At 44.4% G+C, this 18,302-nt stretch overlaps 1 pseudogene across 1 annotated transcript in view; it reads right to left on the bottom strand.

Annotated features, from left to right (window-relative positions):
* Positions 1-2,865, bottom strand: part of LOC108534986 (cytochrome c-like) — a 4,961-nt pseudogene extending 2,096 nt beyond the window's left edge. Inside the window, exon 1 of the transcript XR_001887087.1 lies at positions 2,700-2,865. The product of XR_001887087.1 is annotated as a cytochrome c-like (transcript). The remainder of the gene's footprint in view (positions 1-2,699) is intronic.
* Positions 2,866-18,302: the final 15,437 nt, after the last annotated feature.

The raw sequence follows: 18,302 nt of genomic DNA, 5'->3' as shown, positions 1-18,302 counted from the left end.
CCCTGACAAGACTGCTCTTTATAAGGGACTGGCTTGTGGGGTAAGAAAGCATAGCCCCTACTTTTCAGAAGCAGACGGGCTCTGTGAAAGATGAGGAGAGGGCAGGGAACACAAGAGAAGAAAGGCCCCGCTTTTTTCTCCCCCTAGATTCCTTTTTTTTTTTCCTTTTTGAGATGGAGTCTCGCTCTGTTGCCCAGGCTAGAGTGCAGAGGCGCAATCTCGGCTCACTACAGCCTCTGCCTCCCATGTTCAAGCAATTCTCTGCCTCAGCTTCCTGAGTAGCTGGGGTTACAGGCACCCACTGCCACGCCTGGCTAATTTTTGTATTTTTAGTAGAGATGGGGTTTGACCATCTTAGCCAGGCTGGTCTTGAACTCCTGACCTCATGATCCACCTGCCTCGACCTCCCAAAGTGCTGGGATTACAGGCGTGAGCCACAGCACCTGGCCTGGATTCCTTTTTAAAAAAATGATTTTACTGAGGTATAATTGACATACAAAGATGACACATTTAAAATGTATAATTTGACCAGTCTTGACATTTAAACACCCATGGAACCATCACCACAATCTAGATAATAAACATATGCATTGTCACCCCCAGTGCCCCTTTGTAATGACTCCTTCTCACCCCCTCCCCTCCTCACTCCATCTCCTGGTAACTATTCATCGGCTTCTCATCACTGAAGACTAGTTTGCATTTTCCAGAATTTTTAAATAATTGAAATCTTATAGTACATATTCTTTTTTGTCTTATCCTTTCATCCAGTGTAATAATTTTGTGATTCATCTCGGTATGCATCAATAACCAATTCCTTTTCATTGCTGTGTAGTATTCCACTATATGGATATACCAAATGTTTATCCATTCACCTGTTGATGACATTTGGGGTTTTTCCAGTTTTTGGTTATTACAAATAAAATGTCTATGAGCATTCACATATAAATTTTTGAAAGAACATATTTTTATTTCTTTTGTGCAAATATCTAGGAGTAGAATGGCTGTATCAGATATTAAGTATATTCTTTTTGTTTTTTACTTTAGAAATTGCCAAACTGTTTTTCAAACTGGTTCTACCATTATACATGCCCACCATCAGTGTGTGAGAGTTCCAGTTGCTCCACATTTTTGCCAACATTTGATATGGTCAGCCCTTCACATTTAGATATTCTAATAAATATGTGGCTTTAACTTGCATTTTCTGATGACTGATAATGTTAAGAATCTTTTCGTGTGTTTATTTGCCATTCGTGTATCTTCTTTGCTGTTCAAATCTTTTGCCCATTTGAAAAATTGTGTTCTTTGTTTTCTTTTTATTGAATTTTGAAAGGTCTTTGTTCTAGATATGTATCCTTTTTTTTAAATCTGTGGTTTGCTTTTCAATTATCTTAAGTCTTATGATCGCACAAAATTTTGAAATTTGTGTATATCTCCTCTACTTTAATCCTTTTAAGTTGGCAAAAGCACCATTCCCAATCACAAATACACAGCAGTTCTACAGTTTTATATTTCTGAATGACCGTTTAAAGACAATCATGGCTGGGTGCGGTGGCTCACGCCTATAATCCCAGCATTTTGGGAGGCCAAGGCGGGTGGATTACCTAAGGTTGGGAGTTCAAGACCAGCCTGACCAACCTGGGGAAACCCCATCTCTACTAAAAATACAAAATTAGCTTGACGTGATGGCACATGCCTGTAATCCCAGCTACTCAGGAGTCTGAGGCAGGAGAATAGTTTGAATCCGGGAGGTGGAGGTTGTGGTGAGCCGAGGTTGTGCCATTGCACTCCAGCCTGGGCAACAAGAACAAAACTCTGTCTCAAAAACAAAAACAAAAACAAAAACAAACAAAACCCCCGACAATCCTAAATTATAACTTAGTTTGACTTAGATTATAAAAAATTAAAGAGTGAAGTTTAACTTGCTACTAGTTTAAAAGCATGTGACCTTATAGAGCATCTATAAAATGTGAGAAGTGTTAAATAATCTTTGATATTACACATAAACCACACTAAAATGCCTTTCAATAAATAAAAGAACCATTTTAAATACAGAGAATTCTAATTAGATTGGCATAGTTAAGGCCAAAATATAAAGTAGACATTGCTACCTTATTTATCTTCAACCCTTGCCTTTAAGAGGCAAATGAATACAAAACACAGGTGAATCTTGCTTGGTTCTGAGACAGTGAAGGAATTTCCCCAGTATTTAAATATATTCACATAACCAGTTATATAAATCTAAATATAAAACCAATCTCCAGTAAGTTTTAAGATGATACCATCTTTGTGAAAAGTTGAACACTGCTAATGAAGTCTAATCACACTTTTAAAAGGGGTAAACAGTGATAGCATTTACTGAATTGGAATTACTATTAAAATTCAAAAACTGAACATATTCATTTAACCACAAGTCAGTCTTAGTTTTAAATCAGGACTGCCCAACAAAATATTCTGTCAGTCATTCGTGATCTGAATTCTGGTGTATGAGATCTATTAAAGTATGGTACACATAAAAAAGTCATGAAACATTTCTGTTTTGTAATTAATAAGGCAGTGACTGATTATTACTCATTGGTAGCCTTTTTGAGATAAGCTATCAAGTCTGCCCTTTCTGTCTTCTTCTTAATGCCGGCAAAGATCACTTTGTAAAGATGGAGTCTCCAAATACTCCATCGGGGTCTCCTCTCCCCACGTAGTGCCTTTGTTCTTATTGGCGTCTGTGTAAGAGAATACAACAGCCTGACCTGTCTTCTGCCTGAAGAGACCATGGAGATTAGGCCCAGTCTTGTGCTGGCCTCACTTTTCCATGGTGTGGCACTGGGCACACTTATGAACAAAAATCTTGCCTTTCTCAACATCACTCATATTTAATTCTCTTTTTCTTCGCTGGGGCAATGGAAGGTTCCCGTTCTGAAGCCAGATGTCCCACTCTCTAGATACATATCTTTGATCAGATACATGATCACAAATATTTTTTCCCAGCATGTGGCTTGCCTTTTCACTCTCTTAAAAGACTTTCAAAGACCAGAAGGTTTTTTAAATTTTTTAATATTTTTAATTTTTTTTTATTTGAGACGTAGTCTCACTCTGTCACCCAGGCTGGAGTGCAGTGGCACAATCTCTGCTCACTGCAAGCTCCGCCTCCCAGGTTCATGCCATTCTCCTGTCTCAGCCTCCCGAGTAGCTGGGATCACACGTGCCTGCCACCGCTCCCGGCTAATTTTTTGTGTTTTTTAGTAGAGACAGGGTTTCACCGTGTTAGCCAGGATGGTCTCGATCTCCTGACCTTGTGATCTGCCTGCCTCGGCCCCTCCCAAAGTGCTGGGATTATAGGTGTAAGGCACGGTGCCTGGCCCAGAAGTTTTAAATTTTGACAAATTCCAACATCATCTTTTATGGATTGTGCTTTTAATGTCTTATCTAAAAAATCTTTGCCTAACCCAAGATCACAAAAGCTTTTCACTTACGTGTTCTTTTAAAGTTTTATAGATTTAGGTTTAACATTTCATTCTATGATCCATTTTGAGTTTGTTTCTGTATATGGTGTAAGGTATATGTCAGACTTCAACTTTTTCCATATGAATATTCAGTTGTTCCAGCAGCATTTGTTAAAAAGGCTATACCCTTTCCGCTGAATTGCCTTTACATCTTTTTCAAAAATCAGTTGATCATGTGTGTGGGTCTACTTCTGGATTCTCTATTCTATTTCACAAATTTATTTGTCTATATTGTTGCCGGTATCATACTATTCTGATTACTGTGGCTTTATGATGAGCTATGAGATGAGGCTGTGTTAGTCCTCCAACTTTGCTCTAAAAGACTCCTCCAACCTTCCCTCTCATCAGAAAACAAAGCTAGAGTTGATGTGAAGAGTTCTGGTTTTCCTTCTTTTTTTTTTTTGAGGTGGAGTCTCTCTCTGTCGCTCAGGCTGCAGGGCGGTGGCACAATCTCGGCTCACCGCAACCTCTGCCTCCCGGGTTCAAGCAATTCTCTGCCTCAGTCTCCTGAGTAGCTGGGATTACAGGCACCCACCACCACGCCTGGCTAATTTTTTGTATTTTTGGTAGAGACAGGGTTTCACCATCTTGGCCAGGATAGTCTTGAACTCCTGACTGCATGATCCACCTGCCTCAGCCTCCCAAAGTGCTGGGATAACAGGCATGAGTCACTGTGCCCAGCTTGGTCTTCCTTCTTTGCTTGGGCATTGACTTGAGAGATTTTTTTTAGGAGCAATCTTCCTTCATCCTCGACCATCTCTGTTAAACTCCACTGGCTGTATTGGAGACGCCTGAAACCCTAAGTTCTTGCCATACCACAGTCTTAGTCTATCTTAATGAAGTGGTCATATCTTGTGCCTTGAGACCAAGGATCAGTCTCCAAGGAAAAGAAGACAAGTACACAGTGATCACAAGAGGGGCCCAGGAGGTAGCCTGGCACATGGCTGGCCTGCTCCATGTTGGAAAGTAGGAAACTGACTCAATTAGAATCTCTTTTGTGGAGTAAAAATGTGAGATAAAGACAGAATGAGGTCAGATGGCCATTTCTGAGAGGAAGCTGGGTAGCCTGGTTATTTGAACTGTTCTGTCTTAAACATGCTGTGGTTCCCATTCTTTTCTCCCCAAATCTGCTCTTTGCCAGAGGCCTCTGTTAAAGCCACCATCATACTTTTGCTGTACAAGTCAGAGTCATCGTGGACACCCCTTACTCCTCCACTCCCGTCACCAAGTTGGTCCCCAAGTGCTGTCACTTCAACCTTCTAACTTTCTCCCCAACCCATCCTCTTCTCTCTGTCTCCTTGGTAACCACCTGGCCTACCTGCTATTATTTTGCCCATGAACAACTTCAATGGCACCAACTGGTCTCTCAGCTTCCTCTCTGTTTATCACATGGTTCCCAGAGCAAATTTTTTAAATTAAACTTTATTTTGAGATAATTGTAGATTCACATGCAGTTGTGAGAAATGATACAGAGAGCTCCCATGTACTCTTCACCCTGTTTCCCTCAATAGTAACATCTTTCAAAACTCCTGTATAATATCACTACCAGGATATCAACATTGATAAAATAAAAGACAGTTCTGGTGCCACATTGGTCCTTTGTTGTATGAGTTTTCTAGGGCTGCTGTAAGAAATGACGGTAAACATGGTGGCTTAAAACAGTAGACATTTATTCTCACCGTTTTGGAGGCCAGAAGTCTGAAATCAAGGTGTTGGCGGGGCCATCCTCTCTCTGAAGGCTCTAGGGGAGAACGTTTCCTGCCCCTTCCAGCTTTGGGTGGCTCCCGGCATTCCTTTGTTCATACCAGCATAGCTCCAATCTCTACCGGCATCTTCACCTCCTTTCTTCTCCCTGTCTCTCTGTGTATGTTCTCTTCTCTTTCTATAAGGACATCAGTCATTGGATTTAGGGCTCATCTTAATCTAGAATGATTTCATCTTGAGATCCTTGTGTTAATTACATCTGCAAGCAAAGTCATATCTGAGGTTCCGGGTGGACATGAATTTTGGGAGGATACTATTCAACCCATGACACTAGTATATTCATTGGCCTGGGCTGCCATAGCAAAATACCACAGACTGAGTGTCTTAAACAGCAGGTATTTATTTCTCACAGTTCTGGATGCTAGGAGTTCAAGCTGGCTAATTCAGTTCCTGGTGAGGACCCTTTTCTGGCTTGCAGATGGTCACCTTCTCGCTGTGTTTCCACATGATGGAGAGAGAGAAAACATTGGTGTCTCTTCCTCTTTAATAAAGGTACCAGCCCCGTTGGATTAGGGCCCCACTATTATGACCCCTTTTAACTTTTGTCACCTACTCACAGACTCTGTCTCCAATAGAGTCATATTGGGGGTTAGGGCTTCTGCATATGAATTTCCGGGGTCGGGGGTGCAAGCATTCAGTCCATAACAACTCATGCTGCCCTTTTATAGCCAAACTCTTCTTCTATCTCACCCCATCTTTGACCCCTGGCAATCACTAATCTGTTCTCCATTTCTATAATTTTGTCACTTCAAGAATGTTATAGAAATGGAATCATACAGTATGGAATCTTTGGTGACTGGCTCTTTTTACTCAGCATAATTCCCAGAGGAATCTTTTAAAGATGCAAATCTGAGCAGGTCACACCTCTGCTTCCAACCTTTTATTGCCCCTTGTTGTCCCTCTGCCCGGCCACACCCCCTCACCCAGCCCCTCACTCTTCCTCCTCCAGTCTCAGCTTAATGTCACTGAGGCTTCCTCTGGACATGCTGAAGGCCACTGTCTTGTCCTCTCCCTTTCTAATGCCTATAGTATTGGTAAGTAGTTATTCAGTGTTGTCTTACTTTCCAGGAGGCAACCTGTCTTTCTTCTTCAGATTTTAATTCCTAGAGCTGAACGCTTGGCGCATAGAAGGTATTTAATGAATGTGTGAATGAATGCATGAATCAGTGATGCAAGGTATCTAGCGCAGAAAATTATACCTAGGAGGTGCTCATGGTATGGCTAATGGAAGGATGGAAGGAAAGAAGGAAGACAGAAAGAAAGGGAGGCAGGGAGAGAGGGAGGGAAAGAGAAAGGTAGGCATCTTCTGTATTCTGTAGCTTGAGGAACTCTGAGACTCAGAATAATAATATGGCCACAGAGATGCCACCCAAGCTACCCCCATGACCCTTCCATGAACTCACCACAGAACGTTCTATTGAACAGCATTAATCTGGAGGGAATCACTCCTCTCCCATTCTTAGTCCACGTGCTTGATGCATGGATGAACATGTGAGCTGCAGCTTGCCAATCAGGCCATTGCATGTGACTCAAGTCACAGTCAGAACAAACGTTGGGACTTTTGCTTACACGACCACAAAAAGACATTCTCTTTCCACTGATATGAAGTGGGGTGGGGAGGTGGGGGAATTTAGCCTGGAGCTATTGGCAGACATTTTGTTCTGATACAGAACCAGAGAATGAAGCCGATAAAGAGGAAAGCGAAACTGAGAATTAGGTCTCGATGATACTTCTCGAATCTTTAGACTGAAATTGTGCCTGAGGAGAGAGAGTTAAATTCAGTGAACCAAATAAATTCCTTTTTTGTTTAAGACTTTTTTTCCTGTTTGCACTGAAAGAACACTGATTAAACACACAGTGTAACCATTGCCAGTCTCTTCCTCTTTTACCCTCAGGTTCCCCGTCTGTGAAGAGAGGAAGTTGAAACAAGTAGCTCATTTTAGTTTTTTTTTTTTTTTTTTTTGAGACAGTGTCACTCTGTCACCCAGCCTGGAGTGCAGTGGCGCGATCTCGGCTCATTGCAACCTCTGCCTCCCAGATTCAAGCGATTCTCCTGCCTCCTGAGTAGCTGGGACTACAGGCACAGGCCACAACGCCCAGCTAAGTTTTGTATTTTTAGTAGAGATGGGGTTTCACCATGTTGGCCTGGCTGGTCTCAAACTCCTGACCTCGTGATCCACCAGCCTCGGCCTCCCAAAGTGCTGGGATTACAGGCGTGAGCCACCGTGCCCAGCTCACTTCAGTTCTTCAAACATATATTGAGTGTGCATTGCCAGGTATTTGTGCTTCGTACAGAATGGTGAATTAGATCCAGTCCTTCTCCTGTAAGAATTNACAGTGTCACTCTGTCACCCAGCCTGGAGTGCAGTGGCGCGATCTCGGCTCATTGCAACCTCTGCCTCCCAGATTCAAGCGATTCTCCTGCCTCCTGAGTAGCTGGGACTACAGGCACAGGCCACAACGCCCAGCTAAGTTTTGTATTTTAGTAGAGATGGGGTTTCACCATGTTGGCCTGGCTGGTCTCAAACTCCTGACCTCGTGATCCACCAGCCTCGGCCTCCCAAAGTGCTGGGATTACAGGCGTGAGCCACCGTGCCCAGCTCACTTCAGTTCTTCAAACATATATTGAGTGTGCATTGCCAGGTATTTGTGCTTCGTACAGAATGGTGAATTAGATCCAGTCCTTCTCCTGTAAGAATTCGCAAGTATAACCCTAATAGTAATATGCTATGAGGAGTGCTTATGATTGATATGGAACCACAGAGGACATGCTTCATTCAGCCTTGGAGAAGACTTTACTGAGAAGGTCTCATGAAGCCTGGGTTTTGAAAAATGACTCTGTAGGGCTTTTCCTAACAGAAAAATCAAGGGAAGGCATTTTAGTTAAGAAGGAAGTATGAGCAAAACTCCAAATTAAGAAAGCTCATGATCTGCTTGGAAAATAGTAGTTCATTATTCTCAGAGCTGACATTGTAAGAGTAGAAAGGAGGGACTACACCCTAGGAGAGGTTGGTGGGGCCTGGGTGCCATGGCCATGCTTAAATGCCATGCTGGGGACTTTAGGCTTTCTCCTGTAGGAGAAATGCAAGCAGGGGAGTATGACGATCAGACTTGCATTTGGAAAGATTACCCTTGTGAGCAAGGAAGACAGACTGTGGAAGGAGAGAGATTGGAGGCAGAGTGGCCGGTTAGGAAGTTACTGCAATTGTTGCAGTGAACAATGAATGACACAACTAAACTGTGCGTTCCAGAGTAATTTGCAAAGTATTATGTGCAGAATGGTAGATGCTCAAAACACGTTTGTGGAATAAACATTGATGAGTGATGGGGAGCATGTTATGGAAGAGGATGGCTTGATCATCTGAAGGTCATGAGTAGGGTGATGAATGGAGAGGGTAAAGAAGGGAATTGGAGGTGTCAAAGCCCACAGAGTCCAAATTAGGACAGCACTGATATTTGCAAATGCACTTCCAGTAGAGTGGAAGGGTGGGGATCCAAAGTAGTGCACTGGGTAGCAATGATAGCCAATGCAGTGGCTCCTAAAGGAGGGTGGGAGTTAGGGGAAGGAGAGAGGGCAGCAGAGGGAGTAGAAGAAAGTGGAGTGGTACAGCCTGTTTCTTGTCTTCCAAGTCCCTGTTCTCTCACTTCTTACGTCCTAACAGAACTCCAATTTTGTTAAGGTTTTTGTCCCACCACAATGAAACCCTTTTGACTCAGAGTGCAGGGATGGAAGCTAATTAAGCCAGTCTCAGCAATTCTATGCCTCTTTGCCATTGATTGGCTTAGGAACACAGGCTTATATCTATCAGTGCAGGGTGTTCCCCTGGCCACTGATTTATTGTCCAGGAATGGGCACTTGACTTCATGGTACAATCAGACTGATTGAGGGAACAGTTTTTCTGAATAAGGAAATGTGTGGCCATGATGCTGCTGGCCACCATATAACCATCACAAGGGAAGCCGTGTGAGGACAGAGCTCTGACTCTGCTCCTGACAGCCGCTGGAGACTGCCTGAGACCCAGGCTTCCAATACGGTTTAGGATTGTTTAAAGCATTTTGATTGGGTTTTTTGTTACATGCAGCTGTGGATTTTATTTTAGGAATGATGGATATTCAGGGTTAAGGGGGAGATTTCAGAGAAGAGAAAGATATTAAAGACACAAAATGGAGAAAGGGGAGAAACGGGAGGGTTGATGGATCCAATTCCAAAAAGTGGGAGACTGGGCGCGGTGGCTGACACCTGTAATCTCAGCACTTTGGGAGGCCAAGGTGGCTGGATCACTTGAGGTCAGGTGCTCCAGATCAGCTGGGCCAGCATGGCGAAACCCTGTCTCTACTAAAAATAAAAAAATTAACCGGGAATGGTGGCAGGTACCTGTAATTCCAGCTACTCAGGAGGCTGAGGCACGAGAGGCAGAGGTTTCAGTGAGCCAAGATTGCACCACTGTACTCTAGCCTGGGCAACAGAGCTATACACACACACACACACACACACACACACGCTATATATTAAATAGCAATAAATATAACATACAAATAGCTATTGCTATTTTTTTTTTGTTTTGTTTTTGAGATGGAGTCTTGCTCTGTTGCCTAGGCTGGAGTACAGTGGTGTGATCTCTGCTCACTGCAATCTCTGCCTCTCAGGGTTAAGTGATTCTCCTGCATCAGCCTCCCGAGTAGCTGGGATTACCAATGCCCACCACCACATCAGGCTAATTTTTTGTATTTTGAGTAGAGAGGGGGCTTCACCATGTTGGCCAGGCTGGTCTCGAACTCATGACCTCAAGTGACCCTCCCACCTCGGGGTCCCAAAGTGCTGAGATTACAGGTGTGAGCCACTGTGTCTGGCTGCTATTGCTGTTTTTATTACATATTATTGTTGTTATCATTTTCCTCATTGTAAAGTGGATATCACAGGACACCAGGAGACAAAACCAGTTCCAGGGTCTCACCCACTCCCTCTTTGTTCCCTTTGAGATGCAATGTCAATGGCTGCTGCTCAGGAATGACGGTTTGCAGCCCTGTGTCTGAAGGTGGTTTGTTGATGTTGAGCTGTCTGAACAGGGATCCTGGGCTGGGAGCTGGACTGGTTCATTCAGTGATGGGTAGGTGAGGAAAGGTTTTTTGCGCAGCCAAGCTCTTCAAGAACAACCGGGAAATCACTCAGTGTTAGGGCTGGACAGGCTGGTGGGGAGTGGTTGCTCTGACCCTCTGTGTGTGTGGGAGGGGGCAGGACAGGGTTGGGAGCTTGTAGTGATGTCCAGTCACTCCTCTTACCTCATTTGGGACATGAGGGACGTGATTCTATTTATTCTTTTACAGAAGCATAAAAAGATATGAACATGAATCTAAAGAAAGTGGGGCTTTTAGCAGGAGATGTTCAGATACACTTTCTCCTTTGTTGCCACTATTCAGCCCATCTCTGGGAAGGTATCCCTTAGATCTTGGTGTGACTCTTACCTGCTTCTAGTGAAAAGAGAAAATCATTCCCTAGGGGTGTCAGGTGGTCCCAGGCCCAAAATAGGATTCTCCCCAGGGATTTTTCTAAGAACTTCTCCACCTGAGCACTGTGCCTATAGAGGTGTGTAACTGTGGGCCACCCTGCTGCCTGGGGAGCTCTTGAATTAGCACAGAAGAGGCTCCAAGGGCCTAGATTTCCTAGAATTCAAAATTCTGAGGATGAGCCCAGGTCATCTGTAAGATGTCAGATGTCCTGCGTTGGGAGGACGTTGTACTCCTTCAAATGGACTTGCGATTGAGCAACTCAGCTGCTGGAGGCCACGGAACCACTTGCATGTGGTGGAAGCTACCACAGCTTGGGAATAATCCAGGCTGAAAATAAGGAGCCCCGGGGCACCATGGGAGTTCCTGGTTACTTGGGGTTGAGGCAATGGAAATCCCATTGTCCTAGGAGTTAGGAGACCCATGTCTGTCCAGAAGAGACCCCAGATAAGCCACTTCACCTTTGTGGGATCTTAGTGATTTTGCTCAGTGGCTGACACACAATAGGTGCTCAGTTACGTTTGCAAAACCTCACTGATCTGTAAATAATATCTGTCTGTTTATATCTAAGAATTTCGGTGGAATGATATATATGGAAATGCTTAGAATTAAAAAGCACTGTGGAACCTTAAGGTGTTAGCATAGTCATACTGGGGGAAGAAGGAAGGAAGTCATATTTGCTGGGCATCCACTGTGGTGCTGGGGCAGGTATTCCTATACAGTGTCTCTCTGAATTCTTCCAGAAATTATTCAAACTCAGGATGATTATTCCCATTCCTGTGGTGGGTCCACTGAGCCTCAAAGGTAAAATAATTCTCTCCAAGCCTCATATCCTGTGAGGGGTCAGAGCTGGGGTTTGAGTCATTCTGCCTTAGGACATGCAGCTATTTCCAAGAGCCTGGCTTCAAGAGGGAGATGATACTGACATCAGAGATAGAGATCACCCAGGCAGAGATATTAAGAATTCAAAGGCTGCCTGAGGCAGGGTGCAGTAGCTTACACCTATAATCCCAGCACTTTGGGAGACCGAGGTGGGTGGATCACTTGAAGTCAGGAGTTCCAGACCAGTCTGGGCAACATGGTGAAACCGATTTCTACAAAAAACACCAAAAATTAGCTGGACATGGTGGCACATGCCTGTAGTCCCAGCTACTTGGGAGGTTGATTTGGGAGGGTCACCTGAGCCTGGGAGTTTGAGGCTGCAGTGAGCTATCATCACACCACTACACTCCAGCCTGGGCTACAGAATGAGACTCTGTCTTAGAAGGGTAAAAAAAAAAAGAAAAAGAAAAAGAATTCAAAGCTGGGTGTGGGGTGTGTGTGCCTATAATCCTAGCTACTCATGAGGCCAAGGTGGGAAGATTGCTTGAGCCCAGGAGTGTGAGATCAGCCTGGGCAACATAGGAGAGGGCTGGGTACTGTGGTGTGTGCCAGCAATCCCAGCGGTGTGGGAGGATTGCTTGAGCCCAAGAGTTCAAGGCCAGCCTGGGCAATCTGGAGAGAAAAATAAATAATTCAGAAGCTGGGGGTGCCTAGGAAGGAGCTGGGCAGTCCCCAGAAAAGTGCAAGGACTGGTTATAACTAGCCAAGAGTGGCACAAACACTGAACACCTCCTCAAAGGCAATTTACCCAGGCTACTGCCCACATCTTCCACCAGCCCGGAGCTGGACTGGGCTGGCTGCCCAAAGCCCTGCCCTCCTCGCCTCTGCACTCGCCACCCCCTACCTGGCCCTTCTGATCACCTCCTCCTGCCTTTACCACTCCTGCTGAGTTCTGTCATTTGAGCCCCCTAATTTAATAGGTTTGTCTCATTATTTTGATTAATCATATTAACTCATGTTAATTAAGAGAGAGATTTAAGCAATGACAGAGGTTAATGGAATCAGCCCCTGTTCTTCTCTGGCTTTTGTTGGGGGTGCTGACAGGCATGGGGGGAAGAAGAGGGACAAATGGGAAACGGAGCACCAGCAGGGAAAAGCCTGGGAAAATCCAGGGATTTTGCTGAGAATGAGCGGGAGAGAAATGTATCGAGGAAATGATCAGTTACCAATCAGAGTTTCCTTCTAATTGAATGTCTGATTTTATTAATGATGGAATTTATAAAGGTCCTTAAGAAAAGAAAAGAATTTAGTCAGTTCAGCAGCTAACTGTGAAAATTAATGCAGAGGATATAAGTTAAAATGGCCATTTTATTTGTCTTCCTTTTTTTTTTTTTCTGGTGGTGGGGGATGAACCTGGGCCTATCACCTCTGAGGTCTTTTCCATCTCTGGGCTCTCTTTATTTGGCTCAGAAGAAGCAGACAGATGGCTCCGGGGCCTCCGCTTGACACTATTAGGGACAAAATCCACACCTGTCTTTGTGAGGTCCCCTTTCCAGAGGAGGAAGCTGAGGCTTAGAGATGTCTGGTCACTTGTCCCAGGCTTCACAGCTTGAGAGTTGTGGATCCAGGATTCCCACCAGCTCCCGACTCCCAGGCCAGTGAGGTTGGTAATGACCATGAGCCTTTTCTCCCAACCGTAGAAGCCAATGTCCCCGCAATTGGCTTCTACGGTTGCAAGAAAACTTTGAGATCAGGAGTCACCTCTATCTGATCACAGTGTCATCGGTTCTAGAGAAGAACTGTGACATCCTGGCATAGGGCCCATTGGAAAGGACCTTCATATGGAGAAGAAGGGAGGAGGGAGCAGCTGACGTGGCAGCACAGCTCTTGCCAGGTTGAGGTTTCCAGAGCTGGCCTCACCCCAGTGACGAGTGCCTCTCTCCTCATCTTCCAAGTTGTCTTGGGGATGAGAAGTCCCACTGTTGTGGGTTGAATTGTGTTCTTCCAAAAAGATATGCTGAAGTCCTAATCCCTGGTACCTGTGTGACTTTATCTGATAACAGGGTCTTGCAGGTGTAATCAAGTTAAAGTCATACTGAATTAGAGTGGCCCTGATCCAATATGACTGGTGTCCGTATAAGAAGAGGAAAAAAGGCCAGGCTTGGTGGCTCACGCCTGTAATCCCAGCACTTTGGGAGGCTGAGGTGAGCAGATCACCTAAGGCTGGGAGTTCAAGACCAGCCTGGCCAACATGGTGAAACCCCGTCTCTACTAAAAATACAGGAAATTACCAGGTGTGGTGGCAGGCACCTGTAATCCCAGATACTCGGGAGGCTGAGGCAGAAGAATTGCTTAAACCTAGGAGGCAGAGGTACAGTAAGCCAAGATTGTACCACTGGACTCCAGCCTGGGCAACAGAGCCGGACTCCATCTTAAAAACAAAACAAAACAAAATAAAACAAAACAAAACAGTAGAGAAGAGATAGAGACACAGACACAGAGGGAAGACAACCATGTGAAGAGGGAGGCAGAGATTGGAGTGATGATGCTACAAGCCAAGGAATGCCTGGGGCTCCAAGAGGCTGGAAGAGATAAGAGAAGGCTCCCTCACTAGAGAGTTCAAAGAGCATAGCCCTACTGACACCTTGATTTTGGACTTATAGCTTCTGGAAGTATGAAAGAATACATTCCTATCATTTTAAGCCACTTGGTTTGTGGTCCTGTTTACAGCAGCCCTAGGAAACGAACACACCTGTGAAGGCTTCACTGGGTCTGAAACTCCTTTACTTGCTGACTGGTGCTTCTTTAGCTTAGGTTTTGATCCCTATTAAAATGCAGCAAACAACTGGACATGGTGGTTCATGCCTGTTACATCAGCACTCTGGGAGCCTGAGGCAGGAGGTTCGCTTGAGGCCAGGAGTTTGAGACCAGTCTGGGCACCATAGCGAGATCACATCTCCACAAAAAATGAAAAACTAGCTAGGTATGATGGCATGTGCCTGTGGTCCCAGCCACTCAGGAGGCTGAGGCAGGAGGATTGCCTGAGCCCAGGAGGTCAAGGCTACAGTGAGCTATGATTGTGTCCCTGCACTACAACCTGGCCCACGGAGTGAGACCCTGTCTATTTTTAAAAAAAGCAGAAAATGTTCTTTAGGCTGTTGTCTGTTCTTTACAGATAATTGGAAAGAGAGTACGAGGTGCCTGGCACTTCTTGGGTGAGTGCCAACCTTGATCCAAGCTTGCCTTGGACAGCGTGCCCTGCACCCCCAACTCTATTGCTTGAACATCTAGATCCCAAATCTGTGAGTCTTTTTCCTGGGCCAATAATTTCAGAGTCCTATCTACTTTTTTCTCAGACCCCTGGGATATACATAAACTCTCTATGCCTTGTAACCTAATTCTTACTAGGGTGTCAGTGGCTCCCTGAGCCTACCATTACATATGAGAAGCTGCGGAGTCTACTGTAGGGGTCCAACCCCTTTCCCCTGCTGCACTCATGGCAGACATCACTAAGAGGTCTCACAAGCTTTCTGTTAAGCCTGTGAGTGGCCTCAAACTTCTGCACTCCAATTGATCGGTGTTAGTACTTCAAGAATCATTCATTCATTCAGTAGATGTTTGGGGAGTGATTACTAGTGACAACCTTGGTGCCAGGCACTGGAGCTGTAGTGGTGAACAGCACAGATCATCCTGTGGTCTGGAGTAAACTTTTTGGGCCATTCCTGGCTTAGTGAGGAGACTACTTACCTGGAATCAGAAATTCCACTGCTCGGGCAATGCACTTGTCTGGTGTCAGTTTCATCAGGTTGAGCTAGATTACTTCCCACGTTTCTTTCCATCTCTAATTCAAAACTGTACATCTGAAAAGCAGACTGAAGACCTAGTGTCTCAACCAACACCCACTTCTCTGCTGGTTAGAGCTGTAAGAAGATAGTGGTCATTTGGGAACAGCAGAGGCTTTTGGCAAAAACCTTCAATTGCATCCAGACAAAGCAGTGACTTCCCCACCTGGGGATGAGCTCCCTGAATCAGGCAGGCAGCCCCTTTGCTCAGAGATGAGGGACAGGCACAAGAGGGAACTCTGTGTATGAGGTGAGCTGGGGACAAATTCGTTCTCAGCTTCAACAAAATCAACTGAGCAGGTAGAACCAGAGAAGATATGATTTAGCAAAAGCTTGTGTGAAAAACATTTAGGGGCTGCTGCAGTATGAAGCCATTAAGATCTTAACCTGCACTAATAGAAACAGTGTCCTAGATGAAGAAAATGAGGGTCATTTGATCTCCTATGCGGTTCCTAGAATATTATCTGCATTTCTGAATCTCACGTTTTAAAAGAAAAGGGTGGGCTGTGAATTAGCAATTAGGTGTCTCAATATAAGTGCTTGGCAGTGAACAGCCATTATTTCATTTTAATCCTAATAACAATGCAATAACCTAAGACAATTATCCTTTCATCCCTCCCCATTTCAAAGATGGGGAAATTGAAATTAAGCCAGTCCTCAAGGTCTCTTACCCGTTTGGTGATAGAGGCAGGACTGGAATTCAGGTTCATCTGACTCCAGAGCCCACGGTCTTTCTGTAGACAATCATGGCCTTGGGAATGTGAACAAGGTGGAGGGATGTCAGACTTCAGTCTGGTCTTAAAGGTGAGGGAAGACAGAAAAAAGGGTGCCTAGGGAGGGTGGGGAGTGGGGAGGAGCAGGACATACCAGGGAGAAAGGAAAGTGAGTAGAGGCTTAGAGATAAGAATCTAGGGCCAGGCACGGTGGCTCATACCTGTAATCCCAGCACTTTGGGAGACTGAGGTGGGTGGATCACGAGGTCAGGGGTTCGAGACCAGCCTGACCAACATGGAGAAACCCCGTCTCTGCTAAAGATACAAAAAAATTAGCTGGGTGTGGTGGCACGCACCTGTAATCCCAGTTACTCGGGAGGTTGAGGCAGGAGAATCGTTTGAACTCTGGAGGCGGATGTTGCAGTGAGCTGAGATCACGCCATTGCACTCCAGCCTGGGCAACAGGGCAAGACTCCATCTAAAAAAAGAAAAGAAAAGAAGAGAAAAGAATCTAGGAGGGATATCTGGTGGTATTTGGTGAGTGGGAGGTAAGAAGACTCACGTTATATGTGCATGGTAGAGGCAGTATATAACAGTGGGCACGTTTTTGGTTTTGTTTTTTGAGACACAGTATTGCTTTGTCACCCAGGCTCGAGTGCAGTGGTGTGATCTTGGCTCACTGAAACCTCAACCTCCCAGGCTCAAGTGATTCTCCCACCTCAGCCTCCTGAGTAGCTGGGACTACAGGTGTGCGCCACCATACTTGGCTAATTTTTTTTTAGAGACGGGGTTTTGCCGTGTTGCCCGGGCTGGTCTCTACCTCCCGGGCTCAAGTGATCCACCTGCCTCAGCCTCCCAAAGTGCTGGGATTATAGGCATGAGCCACTGTGTCCGGCCAGTGGGTGGGTTTAGTCCGGATTACAGTAGGCTTAGAATGCTGGGTTAGGGACTATAGACTTTACCACATATGTAATGGGAAGGTTGTAAAGATTGAATACTGCTTGGGGTTGGAGTGTCATAGTAAGGGCTGAGCTTCAGGAAGATAATTTATTGATCACATCTGTGGTGGGTAGGTAGGAGCAAAGAAGGGTACTATCTAGTAGGCTATGATAAGCAGAACGTAATATGACAGAAATAAAAGAGATGGTTAAATTGCTTGTGCTTGCAATATTTCCTCCTCTCTTCATTTCCCAAGCACGAATTATTCTTCCTGTAAACTGTTAATTATCTTTTAAATAAACAAAGCAGAGTTTTATATTTACCTAAATACCTACCATTTCCAGCAGTCTTCAATTTCTCTCTATAGTTCTGAGTTTCCTTCTGGTATCTTTTTCCTTTAGCCTGTAAAATTCCTTTGACTGTCTTTGCAGTATAGGTAAGCTTTATCTGGCTGAAAAAATCTTTATTTGTTTTTTGTTTTTGAAAGCTATTTTAACTGGATGTAGAATTTGAATTCTAGGCTGGCAATTTTTTTTTTCTTTCAGCACTTAAATATGTCATACCATTGTCTTCTGACTTGCTGTGTTTTGAACAAAAGTCTATCATCATTCTTATCTTTGTTCTCCTGTATGTAATAGATCTTTTTTTTCTGATTGCTTTTGACATTTTTCTCTTTACTCCTGATTTTCAGATACTTGATTATAATGTGCTTTAGTGCTATTCATTGTGCTGTTCATTGTGTTTGCCCTGCTTGGGTTTACTTAGCTTCTTGGATTTGTGGGCATATAATTTCCATCAAATTTGGAAATTTTCTTCAAATATGTTTTCCATTCCCAATTTCTGGGATTTCAAGTATTTACATATTAGACTGTAGCTGATATTTTCCCACAAATCATTAAACTCTGTATATGTATGTGTGTGTGTGTATATATATGTTATACATGTAATGTATATTAGGACTTTCTTTTTTAATTCTTAAATTTATTTGCTTATTTATTTTTCAAAATGGAGTGTCACTCTTGTCACTCAGGCTGGAGTTCAGTGGCACGATCTTGGCTTACTGCAACCTCTGCCTCCTGAGTTCAAGCAATTCTCCTGCCTCAGGCTACTGCATAGCTGGGATTACAGGCACATACCACCATGCCTGGCAAATTTTTGTATTTTTTAGTAGAGATAGGGTTTCACCATGTTGGTCAGGTTGGTCTCGAACTCCTGACCTC

Source organism: Rhinopithecus bieti, unplaced genomic scaffold, assembly GCF_001698545.2.
Source record: "Rhinopithecus bieti isolate Rb0 unplaced genomic scaffold, ASM169854v2 scaffold_11380, whole genome shotgun sequence".
Lineage (NCBI taxonomy): Eukaryota > Metazoa > Chordata > Mammalia > Primates > Cercopithecidae > Rhinopithecus > Rhinopithecus bieti.
Note: the sequence above shows the minus strand (reverse complement) of the source record. Positions and strands in the feature narration are given on the sequence as shown.